Source organism: Sabethes cyaneus, chromosome 2, assembly GCF_943734655.1.
Source record: "Sabethes cyaneus chromosome 2, idSabCyanKW18_F2, whole genome shotgun sequence".
NCBI classification, from domain to species: Eukaryota; Metazoa; Arthropoda; class Insecta; order Diptera; family Culicidae; genus Sabethes; species Sabethes cyaneus.
This window is the reverse complement of record NC_071354.1, coordinates 25,318,435-25,340,213: the sequence shown is the minus strand read 5'-3', so window position 1 is coordinate 25,340,213 and position 21,779 is coordinate 25,318,435. Positions and strand designations below refer to the sequence as shown.

The window sequence follows — 21,779 nt, the reverse complement described above, 5'->3', positions numbered from 1 at the left end:
GCCTGCATACCCATGTGCAGTAAACCAGCGAAAACGGTTAGCCTCACTAATATGTTATTAATAATATAGGAATTCAACTGTGTTTTCCACAAAAAAGTGGATTTTTTACTGCGTTTCATATTGGCTGACAAACTGAGCCAGCAGAATAGGACGAAAATAATACATATTAGGTGAGAACACAACTGAATTACATCCAAGCGTGGTCGCGGCTAATGTGGGAAATCAGATATCGCACTATAATTGAAATGGTTGTAATTATTGTAACATGATAAGTCAGCGCACGAGAGTCGGTCGGTAAACAGCCATGCTGCGGTTATTGTGTGCAGCGAAGGCTTGGTTTCAGTTGTAGATATCTGCGGCTTTGAGTTAAACGGTTAATCCGAGTGATACGCATCAAGCTCAATGTTAATGCACGATTATGATCAAGAGATCGTATTGCTGGAACAAAACAAAATGTAACATGTATCTAAATCATGTTTACAGCATTTATCATTTATGAGTATCAGAGATTTGCGTAAGAGGAAACCGTTCTTTGTCGCCTGGTTATAACGTTTTGATCTTAGTGAAGTTAGCTAAGCATATAGTCTACGCTACAACACGTTAATGTGCACCCACATGAGCTTTTTATAATTAATGTTAATGAAACCATTCCAACCATTCCGATACCAAGAATCCTTTAGGCTTGACTAGACCAAACGATAATAATGATTGTTTCGAGAGATTAACAGTGGCCCTAAAACAGGTTAAATCTGATATTTTTCCTTGGTTTTTGAAGGCCCAGACACAACGCATACGAATTTTACTATTTTTTAATTTTAAGGGGGCATAGTACTTTTTACACCATATTTTTTGCCTTATTTCAAATATTTTTTTCTCGATAACGCGAAAAGCGAATCGATTCGGGTTTTTTGCACTTTATACTAATATTTACAATTTTGTTTGCATATGTGAACCTCTTTCCCTCTCCCCTACGGCTCCTTGAACATGATCATTCGAAAAAAACATGATTTGCGGTACCATGGATTGGCGCTGGGGGGCTTATCCGAATTGAAAAATTCCAAAACGACATGAAAGTATATTAAATTATCTCGTGTTTGACCCATGATTTTTTGAAAATTCGAACGCATAACAAAATGGGGGACATTTAAACATAAAAGTAAGGTTTTTAGTCGAAAAAATTGACTTTAAACATTTCTAAAAAATACAAAAATTGCAATATCGAAAAAAGGATGGGTCAAACACTAGATAATTTTGTTGGTTTTCAAACAAAAAAAGAATCAACAAAATTGCTTGAGCCGTTCTTGAGATATTTATGGTACCGATTTTGAAAACCTGGTTTCGAGAAAAACGGCGTTGAAGTTTTTATTCGCCGTGTAATCGCTCCAGACATGCGCGGCACAAATAGCTGTAACTTTGTCAATTTTTAGATTTCATCCAAACGACTTCAAACACATATGGTCAACATGTTAATCTTTCGAAATAATCAATAAAAAAAAATTCGGTTTTTTTAAATAGAAAAAGTACTATGCCCCCTTAAAATAACAATTTACAATATTATATTACGAACTAAAACTAGACACTAAATCCAAACTTTTCAAAAGTTTTTCTAAAGAATGGTCTCTGATTCCAGCGTTTACTTCTTAGAATGTTTTTAAAAACAAATAACGATACATTTTCATAGTGAATCATATTATAGACTATTACCGCTGATACAATCCAATAAGCTGTTTTTAATTGTTTGGTTCCGATTTCTATATACATGTTCAGTATTCTGTTAAGTTTTCCATTCGTATTTTCAATTTGCTTTCAACTATATTTTCTACCTACGTCCACATTTTTTTCAATTTCATACAATTTGTTATTCTGCGGAAATTATAGTATTAATAGCACTATCACAATTCGCATTGATTGTTTGTTTGTCCTCTTATTTTGAGCTGACTTAATTTTTCATTGCCGGGAAAGATATCATTTAAGACCTCAAAAAGAATCGGTTTAGCCTTGATCCAGTTATACGGGGGCAAATTTACTCCCATTTCTGGAATAATTGTTTCATCAGTCATTAGGCTGGCATATATTAAGGTGAAGGTCGTCAGAGTCCAGTTGCTTTTTTACTGATTTCAGTACTTGTTGCCACTATCGTTTTGTTGAGAATAGAGTTGCTAGTAGTAGGTAATAATCTGTTACGAACAATTATGAAACGTAGAATCGCGTATCTATTTTTGCTGTTGATTTTTTTCATCATTGAATTTTATAAGTATATTATCGACACTCTACGACCTTTAATTTAATATCGAAAATAATTGGTCAACGGACTTTGACGACCTTGTCGTTAAAGAAGCTGTTTAATTTCAGCTGCAATGTTAATCCTGTTACTTGTATCAGTAGTTAAACTATATTTTTTTTATTTTTTATTTTGACTAACTATTGACGTAAGACATTTGTCTTTTAAATTGTCAATTACGGTATTATACATGAAACATGACTTCATTTCGTAATTCTTAAAATAATTTTACATAGGGGAAGGGCGGTAAAGACGGACACCTTAAGGTAAAGACTCAATATTTATTCAAATATAACTGTATTGATCCCAATTTTCGTATAAACTGAACCTTTAAGTCTCTGTCTAATAAAGTTACAACGTGTGCTGGAAAATTTCTTCCAAAATTTATGCATTTTTTAATATTATAAACATCATGTATAAATCAGAGTTTCTGCGCATGGGCGGGAAAGACGGACACTTGATATGGGAAAGACGGACACTCGCAAAAAGGTGTCACGCGTCGTTGAATTATCAGTATAAAGAAAAATTAACATATTTCATAATGTATTTAGGAAAGAATTGGTTTGGGAAACCCCCTTCCCGATCCCCCCTTTGAGCGAGAAAATAGAATGGTTCCCTTCAATATTTTAATTAGTGACGAATTAATCGTTTCTAAAAGTTGGCTCATTCCAACTGTTATATGACTTCTGGTTACTTTTACATATATAATATGTATGTATTTGCAATGTTAAATCGTTGTTGGGCCAAATGGGTTCAAAATCTGTGCGTCCGTCTTTCCCGACTTGGATACCATTTTTTCAAACTTCAATAACTTTTTACTGAATATTCAAAAATTCACTAGGTTTCCAATGGATATTCAGTGAAAGATCAAACTAACGCAATGTCGTCGGTTTAGCATGAATATGTTGTTTTTTAACGATTTACCAGCTATTTTCTTCACGCACAAAATTACATCGGTTAGCGTATATACGCATTTTTTCTTTGTTTTGCTTATAAATTTGTCAGCTATGCTGCTAAAAATCGGTAGTTTAGTTCAAAAGTGTTAATTCAATCTATAGAAACATTTCCCATCATTGATTTGCTTCAAAAAATTATTGTTTATGAAATATGACAAGTGTCCGTCTTTCCCGCAGTGTCCGTCTTTACCGCCCTTCCCCTACATGTTAATTATTAAAAATGTTAAGCAGCCTTTTCTAAATATTGCTTCCGAAGTTGTGCGTTTTAACTGAGCGGATAAACTGTTCCAGAGAACCACACTTCTCACATAAAACGATTTTCCATAGGATGTGGTTCTGTGTGAAGAAACTACTAAATTATTTGTTCTAATGCCTCGGAATGAGACAAGCCTGCCAAACAAGTAATTTGGCACGTCAAACTGTATCTCCATTTAGTCCAATTTCAATAATTAAATCCCATTCCAAGTCCAATTCGATGACCCGTTTCACCTTAAATTCAAATCAAATCATCAATTTTTAGTTCAATTTTATGTCTATATCTATAAATAAACCGTATGCAACTATTTAACGCAACCTCCAGTTTCGTAAGCAATGCTCTTTTCATACCCATATGATTACGTCACCAAATAAAAAGCGAGGATACACAAGTGATTTAAATAGTTGTAGTTTGGTACTAACTGGCTGTTCCGATCCCAGCTTGAAAAACTATCCCGGGGTTGTTTGCATGATGTGTGAACTCGATTTGGTCCTAAATTTTATCAACAAATGTTCTGGATGTTTCTGTTCTTTATCAGTTACATACAGAAACTTTTTTTAAAAATAATGCTTTCAGTTTTTCCTTTGCATCTAGCAGCCCCAATCCACCTTTCTCCTGAAGCATACATAATTGAGCAGAAGGAACTTTAAAATTTGTGACCCTTAGATATAACGTAAAACATACTTTCTTATCTCATCTAAGTGTTCTTTTTATGGGACCAAAATCTGACCTAGCTACCATAGCCTGGCCATTATAAAAATATCCAAAATCCATGTGTTTAGTGCAAAATTGAGATTCATTGCGTTAGTGAAGTGTAGTCTGGTTTTACATGCACATTTTATGATATCGTAATTATTTATCAATAGTCAGTTTACAGTTTTCGCAAATTCACATGCCCTTGCTTCTCGAATCATTTGTGGTCCCAATATAGGGTAATGTCGTTATCGTCGGGCCACTGTTATGGTTGGGCCATCTCGATTTTTACAGTTTTAGTAACTCATAATATCTACGTACAAGCATTGTAATACTTCTTGCTGTGACAGCTAACTTTTCACAATATTGTGAGTTTCAATCGTTTATTCAAAACACGCGTACTGAATTCAGTGACTAAATTTGACAAAAAAAGTTTTGCAGGCGCAGTAAACTGTTCTTCGAGAAATGATTCATGAAATGCAATTTTCGAGATAAATGTTGAAAATTGCATTTCATGAATCGTTTCTCGTGTGTTGTGCTTCACACGAAGACTATAGAAAAATCCCTTCCAGTGAGGTGTTTGGTTAGGATAAGGTGAAATACTACAAAAGCGCTTATTGTAAAGGTCAGGCCACTTGAGTAGTCATGCTTGGACCACCATAATTTTAAGCGTTGAAACGCCTTATTCGCTAGAGAATGTCTGTCATGTCACTATTAAAGATTTGGGAGTGCTGTTGGATAATGGATTAACATTCAAGAGCCACCACGACACTATTATATTCAGGGGCAACCGTCAACTTGGATTCATGCTCAAGATTGCGGATGAGTTCCGAGATCCACTAAACCTTAAATCGCTTTACTGTTCACTTGTGCGGTCAATTCTCGAGACTAATTCTGTAATTTGGTGTCCATTTCACGCAAATTGGTCGAGCAGAATCGAGATGGTACAGAAGAAATTCGTCCGCTACGCCCTTCACCATCTTCCGTGGCGCGATCCACTGAACCTACCGTCGTATGAAAATCGTTGCCGCCTTCTTGGCATTTAGCCACTGGAACTCAGACGACGAACTGCACAGGCGATTTTTGCGGCTAAACTACTGACGGATCGCATCGACTGCCCGTCGTTATTAGAACAGCTGGCCCTATATGCTCCCGAACGACCGTTACGCCAGAGAAACTTCTTCTATTTGGAACCACGGAGTCATTTTTATGGATCTCATGAACCTGTTCGAATTATGTGTCTTTGTTTTAACGAGGTGTTTGAAATGTTCGACTTTAATATACCAATACATGTTTTTCGTGACCGTTTGCTTAATGTTAGAAATTAGTGGTAGTATAATTAAGAATATTCATTAAGACATACTTATTGTCAGATGAGTCTTATAAACAAATAAACAAATAAAACGTGATGAAATAAGGCTAAATTAATACGATAAAAACCTAGATTGTTGTTGTTTTTTCATTGTAGTAGTACACTTCGGTAAAGGCGATTGTAGTAATATTGATTTTAACCAGCCGCAGGCTGAAAACCTCTCTAATATAGAATAAAAAAATATTGATTTTACAAGATCGCCAAAATTTCGCAAATTACAGTCCCCGATGATAATTTTGACATCATGGGTCTTGGGTAACCGCAACCGTAGAGCTGTGTAATAGGCGTACACGCATCTTAAGGAGGAAGCGGCGAGGATAGAGCTTATCATAAACTCTGCCAAAACGAAGTCTATAGCAGCTGGTAAAGAGAGTGAAAGCCCTTGGGTGTTGGAACTGCGATGATAGATGAATCTACTTTTGAAGTGGTCGAGGAATTTGTCTATCTTGGTGCATTTTAACACTCAAGCTTTCGATTTTGTTTTTATCTGAACATAACATGATTTAAAAAACATGCGTAGTTTGAATTTTTGTCAAAAACTCAAAAGAAGTTCAAGCTTTGATTTTCATTAAAAATAATTATATGGACGAGCGCCAAGTAAGAAATACCAAAAAAAAATCGTTTTTATGTCCAACGCTCTGCTCAGTGATTTTTTGAAATTAGAATTATCACAAAATTCCAACAAAGTATGTAAATTATTCACAAATTCAAACACGGGCCAATCATTTCATTCTAGATGCCCTTTTTCTTCAAAAACAAATCTGACCGAAATTCCCGAAATATTTTTTTGCCAATAGCCTGAATTCTTGTTTTAGAAAAGTGACAACTCCCGAGCGCATGGTTAGAATGTTGTAAAATTGCTGCCAAAATGTCAAGAAATCTGTTCTGAATATATCCGTCATATTTTTCATCCAAACTAAATTTCACACGTGGCTCCGAGGCTCTAAAAAGGAGCGTCGTCTACGGACCTGCAGCCTTACAGTCCGTTAGATGGTTAACATGGCAAAAACTAATCATAAATTATGGAAATTAAGCCTTAAAGGGACATAAACGACTAAAAAGGTTGAAAATTTCATTATTTTTCTATTTCAGATTTTGATCCTGCTTTTCTGTTTATTTTGATACTAATATTGTAATGATCCGACCTCGGAAAGTGGCCGAAAACGATCATACACAAAAGCATCCCAGTGCGGCGTGGAACAACCTCGACGGAATAAAACGCGAAATAAATAAACGAATTTATGTACTTTTTCTCAGAAACTACGCAAGGCATTGGAACAAACTGTTTTTTTGTTTTGTTGGTACTAGCTTGACAAAGACTTTTATAACTTTTGAGCTTTGTAAACGAAACACAGCCTCTCTGGCTGAAAAGAAAAAAAAGACAAAATTTTGTTTTTTTCAGCCATCTTTTCTTCTTCTTTTTCGTTTTTCTCAAGCTGTATTTCGTTAACATAGCTCAAAAGTTATAAAAGTCTTTGTCAAGCTACTACCAACAAAACAAAAAATAGTTTGTTCCAATACGTTGTGTAGTTTCTGAGAAAAAGGTACATAAAGTTTGAAAATCATGGTTTTTCAGGAGCGGCGTTTTATTCCTTCAAGGTTGTTCCATGCCGCACTGGAACGCTTATGTGTGTGATCGTTTTTCGGCCACTTCTAGTGGTCGGATCATTACAAAATTAGTATCAAAATAAGCTGAAAAGACTATAGAATCTAAAATCTAAAATAAAAAAGTAATGGATTTTTCAAAATTTTTAGTCGTTTATGTCCCCTTAAGAGTTATTAAATTTCATTTCAAAATTATTAAAATAATTACTTCAGGGCTAAAAATTTGATTTCACGTTGATGTTATACACTGAAAATAAAATGACCTCTTTTTTAGTATGGACATGAAAAAGCTTTTATTAGAAAAACCTGTTATTATCTGTCTTGAAAAAAAAATTCGTCAATTTCTGAGATGACCAAAGAACTGAGATCCAAAACAAAGATTTTTTTAATCGAGCAAAAAAACTGCGTTTTTAGCATTTATACTTGAACTTTATCTAATCTAATCTAATCTCACACTAACGCAGCCAATTCTTGAAGGCATTCTGGAAAATGACGATTACTTGAATCATTCTGCGCCAACTGCGCAGCATGTACCGCAGAGAGAATTCCAAGGAATCAAGTGGAACCAGAAAAAATACCTAATTCCATTAAACTCCTTGAAATCAAGGGGAAGGAACAAAGCATGGACCTCCCGTACCAAACGCTTCCCATATACATAGATAATGATTTATTTACAGACGTTGGGAGTATCTTTGCTAATAAAGGTTAAGTGATACTCCAAATTCTCGGAGATGAACTAATGGCATTTAGACCAGAAGCCAGGCTGTAATTAGCCAAGGATATAGCGCCTTATTTCGCTCCCTGAAAATAGATTAGTTTGCCAAAAATATTAGTTTAAAAAAGGGTCAAGGCTTAGAAAAGACGTTTAAACCCAAGGCTTTGCTTTGCTTTACACGCAAAAAGTTTCATTGAATTCTGAGAGGGTGCTGCCAGCCCCCAGTGTTTTGCTTTTTAAACTTCCTGGGGGAGTACCACTGATAAGCCACTAATATGCATTACTATGTCGTCAAATACGGTATACAGTGCCCATCTCTTCTTATTCTCTTTGCTTTCCTTACCGTTTTATCAGGTAAATTACGACGCGAGCAAGGGGTAAGACAAAAAATTTTCCGAGCAATTGTGAGGAAGGTGCCGCTCGAGAGCCTGATGCTTATTTCTGAAGCTTGTTAAGGCCCCCTTACACGGATGAACGTGTTGGACGAAAATGTTGGTGAATTGGCCAACATGCTCGGCTGCAGAAGTTGGTAGAAGAAGATGTCGGGCGTGGCGTACGGTCTGACCTACAGAGACTATAGATTACAGAGGCGCCAAGACACTCAAAAACCGCTAAATTTTGAAACAAAACGGAGAGTACCATCATGGCGCCTCTGTAATATATAGTCTCTGTAGTCTGACCCGGCCAACATTTCATTAATTTCGAGCCGAACATATGGGTACGTCACGTCACCCCATACTATGGGGTCCTTCAGGTAATGCCATTGGCCACTCCAATATGTTGGTTTAAAATCGGCAGCGAAGTCTCCAAAAAAAATCAGGTTGCGGAAGCAAATGACAATACCCAGACTCTTTTGCGTAGCGCTATTAAACCTGAGTTGAGCGAATTTCGCAATCCACTTGAGCGGCCAGCGTTCATTGATTTACTGAAGATTGGCATTATCGGTTAAGAATCAGCGAGAAAATGTCAGCTGATTTCATCATCCTCTAGCGATGTATCAGTGCTTATCAGCAAACCATTATATTAGATTTAGGGTGTACAAAACTCACTACCATAGCAGCGCTGACAGTTTAGCGGGACCGACATGTCATAAGCATTGGCCTAATTGCTGCGCAATCGCATGCTTGCGATCAAGAACAAGATAAGCCAAAGCAGACGTTGATTTTTTTAGCTCTTGAAATGCATGAACTGCAGTGAACTGGGAAACCAAACTGCATGTGGTTGGTTCAAGTGATTCATTTTGGTATAGGTACAAAGTTTTCTTTCAATCATATTACGAGAATGTGAAAGTAAATTTCAAATGAATCAGTAAATTTTGAGTACGATTCTGAAGGAAATGTAACAGCAAAGCGCACGTGCTATCAAAAACCACGTTCTACTCAAGTACGTGTGTCATTTGATCAGACGATACTTGGCGGTATTGCTTCCCTTGCTAAGGATCGTCGTCTGCACGTTTTATGCTCGTTGTTTTTTAATTGCACACACTTATTGGTTTTGTATACACAGATTATTCCACAGGTGGGTGTTAGTTAATCCTGTGTCGCTTTCTTAACCAATGCTAATTCATTCTGTGTATCACATCGTCAACACACCGACAGACAAAAAACTTTCACTGCAAAAATTTTTATTTCATAATCCCCGAAACCTGAATCACAAGCACAACACAACATCACTTGAACTTGATATTTTTGGGCTGTGAGGTACAACACACCCACTTCTTACAAACGTTAGGAACAAGTTCGTCATTGATGTCAGCTGTAAGGTACGTTTTGGGAATGCATAAATTAACATCGGCAGGAGAATCACGCCGCTGAATGATGTTTTGCGATGGTATTCAAAAGTCATTAAACTTTCCGAAGGCCACCGCAACATTTTTTTTCGGTCAGCTATTTTTCGTCATACACACCGCCGGTTGGTCGGTGCTGTATTATTTATTTTCTGGCAGTTTTGTTTATCTAAAGAGTTCGCAACTGACCGATAGGTTTTTTTTATTTTAAATTGTGTGAATTTCAACACAGTAAGGTAGTTGATTGGCAGCATTTTCAACCTACCTCTAAGCTCAAGGCCAGCACATCCAGTTCTTGTTCTGAATCGGAAAACATAAACTACACAAAACACATGTACACACACTTCAGAAGATTTCTTGAGGGCTTAGAGTCAGCCACTTACAAATCGGCAATCTGCACGGTTATCAGCTTTGTGTAGAACCATAAACTTCACTAAAACCTTCTAGAGTTGTTTTTCTCTCTTCTGTATGAACTCACTTGAGGACATAAATTAATATAAAACGTACAGCAATTAATATCGCGCGACACACGGTTTAAGTCGAACGTCTGCATGCCACTGCACCGACTGAACCACCGAGCTTCTCGACTAGCAGCACTACTGTGAGGTCTCTTGTGTTGTGGACCGACAATTGATACGAACGTCTTGTTATGTTTTCAGTCACACACTCCAATAATTTTAACTTTGTTTTAATTCGCAACTGCTCTCGAGGCTTGTAAAAATCCTTCCGTACTCAACGAGTGGTAAACGCGAAATGAATGCCACACCGTAGGTCGATTCGAACACCGGCTCAGACGGCGACCGGCTTAGCGGAATAATGGCGATATCTTCACACACATGTGTGCTAGTGCTGTTGCATTCATTCGCTTTGTTCGTCCGTTCCGTTACCCTGAACCAGACGCGATGACCACGACCGTTATTGGATGCTCGCGTTTCCTTTCTCTGGGGTCCGGGAAGGCGGCCTGAGAGAAACGGCGGTACTTATGTGACGTACTACCTACTTTAATGTTTCGATCTTTCAAGTTTGTTCACCGATCGGATGATTTTTTATCAATTTCCTTTTTTGAGCTAATTCGTATGACTGAAGGTGGGGCTTGGGATATATTCCGATTGAAACGGAAGTGTTTACTTCTGAATATGGTTTTGGCCCACCGAGCATTGCGGTGTACGGATACATACACTAATAAATTATGGATTTAAATTAAAACGAAGCCGCATTCAAAATTACACCTTACATTACACATTCTCTAATCATAAACTTGATTCATCTGTGTAAGTTAATGGTGAATTCGTTTTTATTCTGGCGAATAAAAACAATGTACACAATTCTTTCATTCATTTTAAATTCACGATGAAGAAGTTGAGTAATCTCATCGTGAATGAATTTTACATCACGCGAGTTCTTGTACGTAACGGGGAAGGCAGATATCTAGTAAGGATTATATATAAACAATGAATAAAAAATAGTAGACTACTTTAACATTTTGCCACGTCGACGACGTGTTCAACCATTTTGTTTTATCGGGAGCCATCGGTCGATCACGGCAAAATCCTGGATGTTGATGAACGCAATACCATTAACATACATATTCGCGGTATAGGCTCAAAACGATGAGAATATAGTTTTCGTTTGCACGGTCTCTTATCCGCAATCACTTCACTCGACGAAAGTAGCATGATGACATCACTTGCGTACAGGTGTCCGAAAATAGATGTCAAATCTCACCCGCCGCTGCGGAGTTGTATTGACGAATAACAGCGTCTGATAACGGATATATGAAGAACCACCGGTGATAGATACCGTGCGCTTGGCTTATCATCGTGAATGATATTGGTATGTGTACTTAAGGGAAGATTAATAAACGTACGCCAAAAATCCCCGTATACCGGTCGATTTCCAATGCAATCATTAATTGGATTCAAATGTTAAACACTACAAGTAGTTTTCATTCGAGACGTATTTTGATCGTACGGTGTTATCTTTTTCCGCACGAAGTTCGTTCATAGGCTATGAGTCATCCTCATCAACCAAGTTGTAGTCGAACGGTACAAGAAATCAATGCTGAAGAAAGTAGAAATAACTTCGAACGAAGCTTCAAGACGGCGGTATTCCAGAACCAGATTGCACAGACGACGAGTTATCACGTTCGTCTGGTGAGAATTGCGTGTCGCAATATATAAGCCACCGACTAGCGCCTGCTGATATTTATTATTCGTTTTTTATAGAGACGTATTTGATAATAATATACTAATGATGGTAATTCAAGCACGAAAGTGTTGTGTGGTCAATCATGCCGTCTTAACACTTTAACGGGTGAGGTCGACTTTTTCGAATAACTTTATACAAACTTACAAAATAGATGGTCTTTCATTGAGGGGGTAAACGACTAAAATTTAAAAACATACATTAACTTTTAATTCAGATAGGTTGATTCAGGTTGGTAAACGGTTGGATAATGCGTAAAACAGACCCCATTGTGATCCCTAGCTTCTTATCTAGCAACTCCTACCTCTACCTCCACGTGGTACCAGCCGGAATACGAGCAACCTTAGCGGAGATCGGGTAACCAACTCCGGTGGAAACTAAGGTGGTATACTAACAGGGGAGGAGGGACAGTGTTGTCTCGACACTGTAAGATAGCAGCCCCATCCCGAGACTCGGTAGCGTAAGCCCTAGTACGGTTACCTACCTAAACCCATAAAAATAATAACAGTCAAGAAATATCTTCTCGGAACATTCGGCATGGACCAAGGCGACGAAATAATGACATGAAATGGAGACTTGGTACCTGGAACCGCAGATCGCTAAAGTTCGTTGGTGGCGACAGGGTGCTACTCGATCAGTTAGAACCCCGAAAGTTTGGCATCGTGGCACTGCAGGAGATCTGTCGCAAAGGCGAGAAGTTGTGGAAGATCCGTGGTGGCAAAGCCCAATTTTTCCAGAGTGGTGGAGTGACCAACGACCTGGGAACGGGTATCGTAGTGTTGGAAAAATTGCAGGATCGCGTAATGGACTGGAAAGCGATCAATGAAAGGATGTGTGTGTTGAGGATAAAAAGGCCGTTTCTTCAACTACACCATCATAAACGTGCATTGTCCACACGAAGGTAGACCCCACGACGAGAAGGAAGGGTTCTATGCATAGCTGGAGGGAACGTACGGCAGCTGCTCACCACGGGACATCAAGATCGTCATCGGGGTTATGAACGCCCAAATCGGCTTCCCGAGGCTTGGTGATCAAAAGCACCTTCTTTCCCCACAAAGATATACACAAGGCCACCTGGAGATCACCTGATCAACGAATCTCAAACCAAATCGACCATATTCTCATCGAGGGCCGGTTTTTCTTGAACATCACCAACGTACGCTCCCTACGGAGTGCGGATATTGACTCGACCCACTACCTAGTAGCAGTACATGTGCGCTCAAAGCTATCGACGGTTTATACCTCGCGACAAAGTCGCCCTCCTCGGCTAAACATTCGGTAACTAAACAACCCGCGAACTGCCGAAAACGACGCATGCGTACTGGATGACGCTCTGCCTTCCTCTGTAGCGCTAGATGCTTCGACCCTCGAAAACGAATGGAGTAGGATACGCTCGGCCATCAACGAGGCCGCAACCGATATGCTAGGTGTGAAAACCTCGAGTGCACGAAATGACTGGTTTGACGGGGAATGCAAAGAAGCGATAGAGAGGAAAAAAAGAGCTTAGGAAAACTATCTGAGCATATCCACGAGAAAGAATTTTTCCAAGTATCGACGAGCGAGGAATGAGTTGATCACGATCCTGAGGATGAAAAAGCGTCAGAAGGAGGACAGAGATCGTGAGGAGCTAGAACAACTATTCCGGGCTAATGACATCCGCAAGTTTTACGAGAAGGTGAACCAAACTCGCAAGGCCCACACACCAAAACCTGACATGTGAAGGGACGAGGGAGGGGATCTAATCACAAACGAGCGCGAGGTGGTCGACAGGTGGAAGCAGTTCTTCGATGAGCACCTCAACGGCGATATAGCGGCAGGAGACGCAATGGAAGTTAACCTCGGACCTACAAACCTACCTACAAACGACAACAGCGTACCAGCTCCCGATCTCGAAGAGATCCGGCGAGAAATCGGTCTGCTGAAGAATAATAGAGCCGCCGGAAAGGACCGACTCCCGGTAGAACTCTACAAAAATGGTCAAGAATCGCTAGCAACGACACTTTACTGGCTGATTTCAAGGATTTGGGAAGAAGAGAAACTACCGGTGGAGTGGAGGGAAGGCGTAGTCTGTCCCATCTACTGCGGCATTACGCTGGTCAACGCCGCCTACAAGGTGCTCTCCCAGATTTTGTGGTTGTGTCGTCTATCTCCATTCCCCAAGAGCAGAGAAGAGCAGCAAGAGAATTCGTAGGGCAGTATCAGGCGGGCTTTTTAGGGGGGCCCGTGCTACTACGGATCAATTTTTTACTCCGACAAATCCTTCAGAAATGTCGAGAATACAACGTGCCCACGCATCATATTTTCGTGGATTTCAGAGCAGCATGCGATACCGTTGAACGCGAACTATGGCTATGGCAGATGGCTATGGCGAACTATGGCAGATAATACACGAGTACGGTTTTCCGGACAAACTGACGCGGCTGATCAAAGCTACTCTGGAACGAGTGATGTGCTACGTGCGCGTTTCGGGGATGCTGTCAAGTCCTTTTGAATCGCGCAGAGGGCTACGGCATGGGGATGGACTGTCCTGTATGTTATTCAACATCGCTATTGAAAGTGTTATCCAGCGAGCGGGCATCGAAACGAGAGGAACGATCTGCAGCAAGAGTAGCCAACTCCTAGCCTTGGCAGACGACTTCGACATCATTAATAGGAACCGTGGGACGGCGGAGGCAATCTACGCCAGGCTGAACACGGAGGCTATTAGCATAGGGTTACAAATTAATGCGTCGAAAACCAAAAATATGGTTGGAAGAGGCTCCCGAGAAAGTAACGTTTGCCTCCCACGGACAGTGACTATTGACGGCGATGAACTGGAAGTGGTTGATGAGTTCGTATATTTGGGAACTCTGGTCACCGTTGACAATAATACGAATAAGGAGATCCAACGACGCATTCAAGCCTACAAGGAAATCGAGCCTGCTTTTCCCTCTGCAAGACGTTTCGATCTAGGAGCACACACCGCCGCACAAAGCTGACGATGTACAAAACGCTAATAAGACCGGTAGTCCTCTACTCTCTACTTGAAACAGTAACTTTGCTTACGGAAGACATACGTGCACTTGGCGTATTTGAACGAAAGGTGTTGCGGACTATTTTTGGTGGAGTACAAACGGAAAGCGGAGAGTGGCGGAGACGTATAAATCACGAGCTACAGACGGACTGTGCAGTGAAATCCGTTCTCTTCAAGAACCCCACCAGCATCAGAAAAGAAGGGGCCCTAGCCGACTTGCGTGTGTCGAGACGCGCAACGAATTGGCGACGAGTAGTCCACGATCGAGTACAATGGAGAGGAATTCCTAATACAGCAAGAGCCACACTGGTTCTCGGCTGCTAAAGTCTCGTTTGTTTGTCTGTGAATTACCTGACATTTGCCGCTGTTGCAACTCAGAACTAGAGAGTTCTGCGTATCTGCTCTGCTCCTGTGGAGCTCTTGCATCTTCTAGATACAGCTTTTTTGGAAGCTTTTCTTTTATCTCCATACTCTGCATGGAAACTCAATCCCAAGAAGGTCAATAGTTTTAATAAACGTGTAGCACCTAGTTGGGACAGAGTCTTACAACAATCCAGCTTAATTCCTTCAATGGGTATGAGCAATACGAAAACCGTGTACCGTGAAACGAAGAGCGATTAAATATATTTTTGTTGCGTATAATTAAGGAATATTTTTACCATCTCAATCCAAGAGAGCGTGCGGCAATTTTCGCTACTTTGTGTGGTGGAAATTCCGAGCGCGTGAGATTTTTTGCTGCTACGATTTCATCAACCCGTGTTCGTGCGTTGTCTATCATAGCTGGATTCGACCGACAGTATCGAATGTTGCTTTGAAATCAATTAAGATGTGATATGCATTTTCGTCATTTTTCAAACGTAGTGGCGCGAGCTCCTATGAAACCCACTTGAAAGCTTGTGCTATCGATGGCAGTCGGCGTAACAGAATCTAGGCGAGTACCTTGTAGGCGACGTTTACCAGCGTTATGCCACGCTAATTGCAGCAGTCGAACTGATCACCCTTTTTGTAGATGGAACAATCCACTCCTTCCATCCATTCCTCCAGTAGCTTTTTGTCCTTCGAAATCTTGAAAATAATCCAGTGTAGATCCGTTGCCATCGTATTTAAGGCATATTTATAAAGCTCTGTTGGTAGGCGCTTCTTACCGGTGGCTTTGCCGGTCTTCAGCAAACCGATTTCTCATTGGATTTGTCGGATATCAGCAGGTTTAGTACGCAAATTTTGGACGTAAAATGAGAGAACGTTAACTCAAAATTCGGATGTAAAAACAGAGGACGTTAATTCAAAATTCGGACGTAAAAAAGAGGATGTTTAATCGAATTTTGTACATAAAAAGAGAAGGCGTCATTTGCTGTATTTGATGAGAACGTTAATTCGAATTTCTTTCCGAGTCAATCCCTTAATCCACAGTATTTTGAAAATAACTTTGTAAACGTGAACGAATAACTTGTATTTTTGATACGTAAACAAAATACACCATGAATACACTGACAACAATAATGTATCGAATGTTTAAAATGACTTTTCGATACCCTCCTTGTTTGATGATATGATGTATAATAAATAATTGGTTTATTGTTTGTTGTTTATACTTCAGTTTTATCATCATCAATCAATCATTGCAGGCCAAATACTGTGCTTATTTCACGTCTCACACAAATGATAGGCGTGCGGTTTAAATAATATGTAAAATGAATGTACTGAAAACACTTGAATGATTATATTGACAAATTACATTACCAGTCGCGTTGACGTTACCCCAACAGTGCCCTATTCGTTTGTTCTATCGATCCGTTTTAAATTACCACTTGTTACATAATTAGCAGTCATTAAAATTTGACGCTTCAATTTAACACTGCCGGTGTCACGACCTATCCCAAGCCGGTTTTGGTTGGTTGCCAAAAAGTAAGCACGCGACTGGCGGCTCACCGGTGCGAAACCAACAGAGCGGAAAACTGATGAATAATCGCAAACGACCACAGCCAGCCATTAAATCCGGCTAGCAGATTTCATTCCAGACGAAACACATTTTGACTGACTCAGCAATGCGTTGGTACCACCGGCGGGCGCGGCGGTAAAGGTGAACGTCCGCCATCTGAACGGAATGTATAGAAAAATAAAGCAAACAAACACACATCACCTACTTTTTAGCACGTCCCGATGCAGTGATCAGCTGATCTAGGGTGGTGGATTTTAGAAGCCATTGACCGACGGTGTTGCCCCCGAGGTCACAATGCCGAGACATTTCCCATTTACTCTCCAAATTTCCCGAAAGCCACTGACCTGCCCCAAACTATACCGTACGATGTATCGGTTTCGCAATTATACAATCAGGAAAGTTCAGACTAGCACGCCGCGGCCGCGCCGGTGACCTCGCTTGGTGCCAGTCAGTTCCCAGACGATATCACACCACGATGCGATGCAAGCCGTGGTAGTTTTCCCACTTTTCCGGCACGCTCGCACACAGTGAAGTAGCTACATTCTGCATGGTGGCATGATCCAGTCTCTTTGTTTCCTTATTGTCGTCGCTTGCTGGCCCTGGTGACAGAGTGGTGGTATTTTCCATTGCTCGAGGGGTTGTTCTGCTGTTTTTTCGAATCACTAAATATAATTAAATCCGATTTTTATTAACTTTGAGCAACCCCTTGTTTGTGAAAAAAAAAACTTTTCAAGTATAACTTCCAAGTCCAACAACGCCAATGGGTGGATTTGTGTGAATATGTAGCCAACCGTGTTTTATAGCCAGACGATCCCCTATGTATAGATACTTCGATATACTCTGTTACTCGAGAGCTTTTGCGCATAAGCTTGGCCTTGACAGTGAGGAATAACTGTGTCGTTAGTCGGTCGGCGAGGTCAAGCGGTATTGTAACGTCACGGTTTTCTGGTCGTGCTTTCCCCCGGAATCCATTATTAGCAGTCGCTGGTGGAGTCGGAATAATGCTTTGTGGGAAAAAATGCTGGTTTCCCAAACGTGTGTGAGCATTAAACATTCAGTTTTGACAGAATCTTTTCTGTCGAGTACATAATTTGCGATATGCAGATATCACATGAGCAATGGTATGATGAGGTATGGAACTAAAATCGAACTTATCCATTCTAAAACTACCTCGTCATTCGTCACTGTTGAGCGCATTAATATAATTTGTATTCACATCACGCGGTAGCAATTATTAGAAGTATGACACGTAAAACAGGCTCCCAGGTTGATTAATATGCACTCATCATAAGCAGTCAGCAAACAAATACGGATATCTTTGAGGCTTCTGTATAAGGTATTAGATTTATGGTTAGAACAAATGTTCTACCAATGTAGATTATAAGGCATATGACGTGCAGCACAGTTCCAAAGCAGTTGATCGCATCAGTTTTGATAGATTAATTTGGTTGTGGTAAATGAGTAAATAGTACGTGCAAAATTATAACTTTTCATCATTAACGCCTACCTTCTCGTGGTGTCGAGAATAGAGAAGCGAAGTTGCCTTCTTCGGAAAGTGCAGTCTTCATTCGGCGTATGTTTCTTAAGTTAGGAGCGGCTCAAACATCGTCTGCCTCGGAGGGCACGGTTGACAAAGAATTGCTGTATCCCGTAAATCATACCATCAGCCGAATATTGATTGCACTACCCCGGTATTCCGAAATTCTCTTTTACCACGAAAAATGAAAATGAAACGGAACAAACGGCACCGGTGAAGAACACGGAAACCTGGGTAAAATCGGTAGTTGAAACATCTGAACTTTCCATGAACTGGCACGGGATAACCCGCTAGCTCTCGAGAACTACATCGCATGGGAGTAGACATTGCAGCTGTCCAGAAGATTCGCTGACCTAATTCCGCTCGCAGTTGACCGTATGTGCGTATGAATAATTGAGAGAAAATTCTTCAACTACAACTTAATCAACGTGTACGTTGAGCACAAGTTTTGCAACAGACTCGAGCGGATCCAAGGGGAGTGCCGGAAAGACTTTTATCCTTCTATTAAGTTCCGCTTGACGATGGCCAAATTCTGCTCGATTAAGTGGAGCTTTGATGTGTTGGCAGAATTCTTGATTTTGGGCACTACTTGCATACCCGATATTTCTTAGTGAAGTTCGATAGTTTCATATGCTTTACCAACTTTACCAACTTTACGTAGGTTTCGTCATTCTTGAGTACCCAATCGAACTTCGTCAACATCGTGTCTTCCAAAGTAGCAATTTGGATTTTATTACACTCTTATGATGGCATTTGAGACCAAAATTGGTCGATATCATCGAAGTCAACTGCAGATCTGTGGAAGAGGCCTTTAGGGTACTAAAATTGGAAGCCTCAGGATTGGTTGCTAAAACAAAGTACGACGTAAGTCCAAATGGTGTTAGTACCAAAAGGCTTGATTCGTTGTCAGGGTAAAAGAAGAGTAAAACTTGCACTTTTTTTCATTTGTACATCACCGTTTTATTTTGTCTACCCACACTCGCCCTTAGTACAAGCGCCAAACCAAAAACGGAAAAGCACGAGTTTGTTGTAACGAACCAACAAATACCGTATGCTTTCTTCGTTTTCCTCTTTCGGTTGCTTCTAACTAGTGCAATTCCGATGGTTTGCATTTACATGCATTGACTTGCAATTGATAGCACTGTGAAGAAGCAGCCCTTGTTTTATTTCAACACATTTCACGTGCAATTTTTGTCCGTTCTATGTTTCTATTTTTCAAGTTTTGCCATTTCATCACTTACGTAGCTCAACCTTTTCATCGATTGTTGTTCTGGTATATAACAAAAGGTAAGTCGGTGGACAACATTGGTTTGACGCTATTTTTTATGCAGAAGATCAAAATTAAAAGTTATTTAACATATTTAGATACGGCAAAAAGGGAATGACAAAGTCCTGTTCAATTCGTTCTGGTCTCGAGTTCTCGATAGGTATTTATTTATAGGTATTTCCCGTTTGATGCGAAAGGGAAATTACGCTGAACGCGTTAGTACAGCAGTAGCGTTCGTGATAGAGCATGTAAATTGTAGGAACAGACAGGTTATACTGTTTATGACAACAAGAGCAGGATCATCACATCAAATTTTGAAGTTATGAATAAAATAGCACACCTTCGGCAGTTTTGGACAGCGAAAACTTTGGGCTAGCAACGTCGGTTAACATCATCAGTATAACCAAATACTCAAGTTCCAAGTAAATGTTCCAGGTACGGCTTATAATTATTTAACAATCGGCCCTTTTCAGAGTCAATAGAATAATTGAACATACAATTAGCTATTCTCAACCAAAAAATTTATATAAATTTCTGAAGTTATAGGGCATTAATTTTTTTTCGCGTTTCATTGTAAACGTGATCAAGTTACACTATCAACAAAGATGTCATATCTTAGTCATTTCATTATTGTCGTGGTCGTCTGCAACATAGAGCCGGGTTCGCTCGTGCAGTTTCAACCAGTCGTCTCCATTCAACTCAATCTTGGGCCGTTCGTCGCTAATTTCGTCCAGTAGTGTCAAAAGACGCAAATCTCTTTCTACCTGGTCGAGCCATCATGAATGTTGAGCCCCCCTGTTCCTGGTGCCGGGAGCGTTCTTGAAAAAAAACTGCTTTCGTCACTATCGTCCGGCATCCTTACGACGTGTCCGGCCCACCGTAGTCTACCGACTTTCGCCAAATGTACTATGAGAATCTCCCCGAGCAGTGTCTGTAGCTCATGACTCATACACCTTCGACACTCTCCGCTTTCAGTTTATACTCCGTCAAATATCATCCGCAGTACCTTCCGCTCGAACACGACAAGAACGCGTATATCCTCAGTGGGCGGCGTTACGGCTTCAGGACTATAAAGAACTACCGGTCTAATACATTGTTAGTTTCGTAGGGCGGTGTATGCTTCTTGATCGTAGCGTTTTGCGAAGGGCAGAATAAGTCCGATTTACCGCTTGAAAGCACCGCTGAATCTCCTTAGTAGAGCTGTTGTCCGCGGTCAATGGCGATCTCAAATATACTAGATCATCTACCAGTTTTAGTCCATCGCCTTCGCAAAGATCACTGTCCGTGAGAGACCCGCATTTGTCCCTCTTCCTTTCATGTATTTGGTCTTCGACGTCTTTTTTGTAGCCCAATCCTCCAAGACTCCGCTTTCAGTCTAGTATAGATTGTCTCCGTCGTCGCAAACTTCTTGGCTATAATGTCAAAGTCATCTGCAGAACCTTGAGGTTGGGTACCCTGGGTGAAAATCATGTCTCTCGTTTCGATGTTAAACAGCATGCAGGGTAAGCCGTCACCTTGTTTCAACTCTCGCCCAGTCTCAATAGGACTAAGAGTGTCCCCGAGATGCGTATGAAACACATCACTCGATGAATGTAGTTCTGATCAATCACGTCAGTTTATCCAGAAAACTGTGTTCATCCATTTTTTTGCCATAGCTGATCTCGATCGACTGTTTCGTATGCTGTTTTGAAATCAATAAAGATGTGATGCGTGGGAACGTAAAAATTTGGTCCGTAGTTGCGCGACCCCCTATGAAGCCACCTGGTAATTCCGTACGAAACTCTGTGCTGTTGGTGACAGCCGGCGTAACAGGATCTAGGAGAGTACCTTGTAGGCGGCGTTTACCAGCACTATGCCGCGATAGTTGCAACAGTTGCGCCGATCACCCTTTTTATGGGTTGGGACAAACCACTCCATGAATCTATTCCTCCGGTAGTTTGTCTTCCTCCCAAATTTAAAAAATAACCCAGAGTGGAGCCGTTGTCAGCGTTTCTCGGCCATGTTTATAAAGTTCTGCCGGTACGCTGGTGCGTACCAGCGGCTTTGTTGGTTTTAAGCAACCCGATTTGTCTTTTGACTTCTTGCCATTGTTATTAACAACTTTCAAGCTGTATTGACTTGTTGCTATTTGTCTGTCCCTTCAGTTTACCATGT

General features: G+C 40.4%; 1 protein-coding gene across 1 annotated transcript in view; it reads right to left on the bottom strand.

Moving 5' to 3' along the window:
• Positions 1–21,779, bottom strand: part of LOC128734743 (uncharacterized) — a 35,681-nt gene that overhangs the window by 8,773 nt on the left and 5,129 nt on the right. The window lies entirely within an intron of this gene.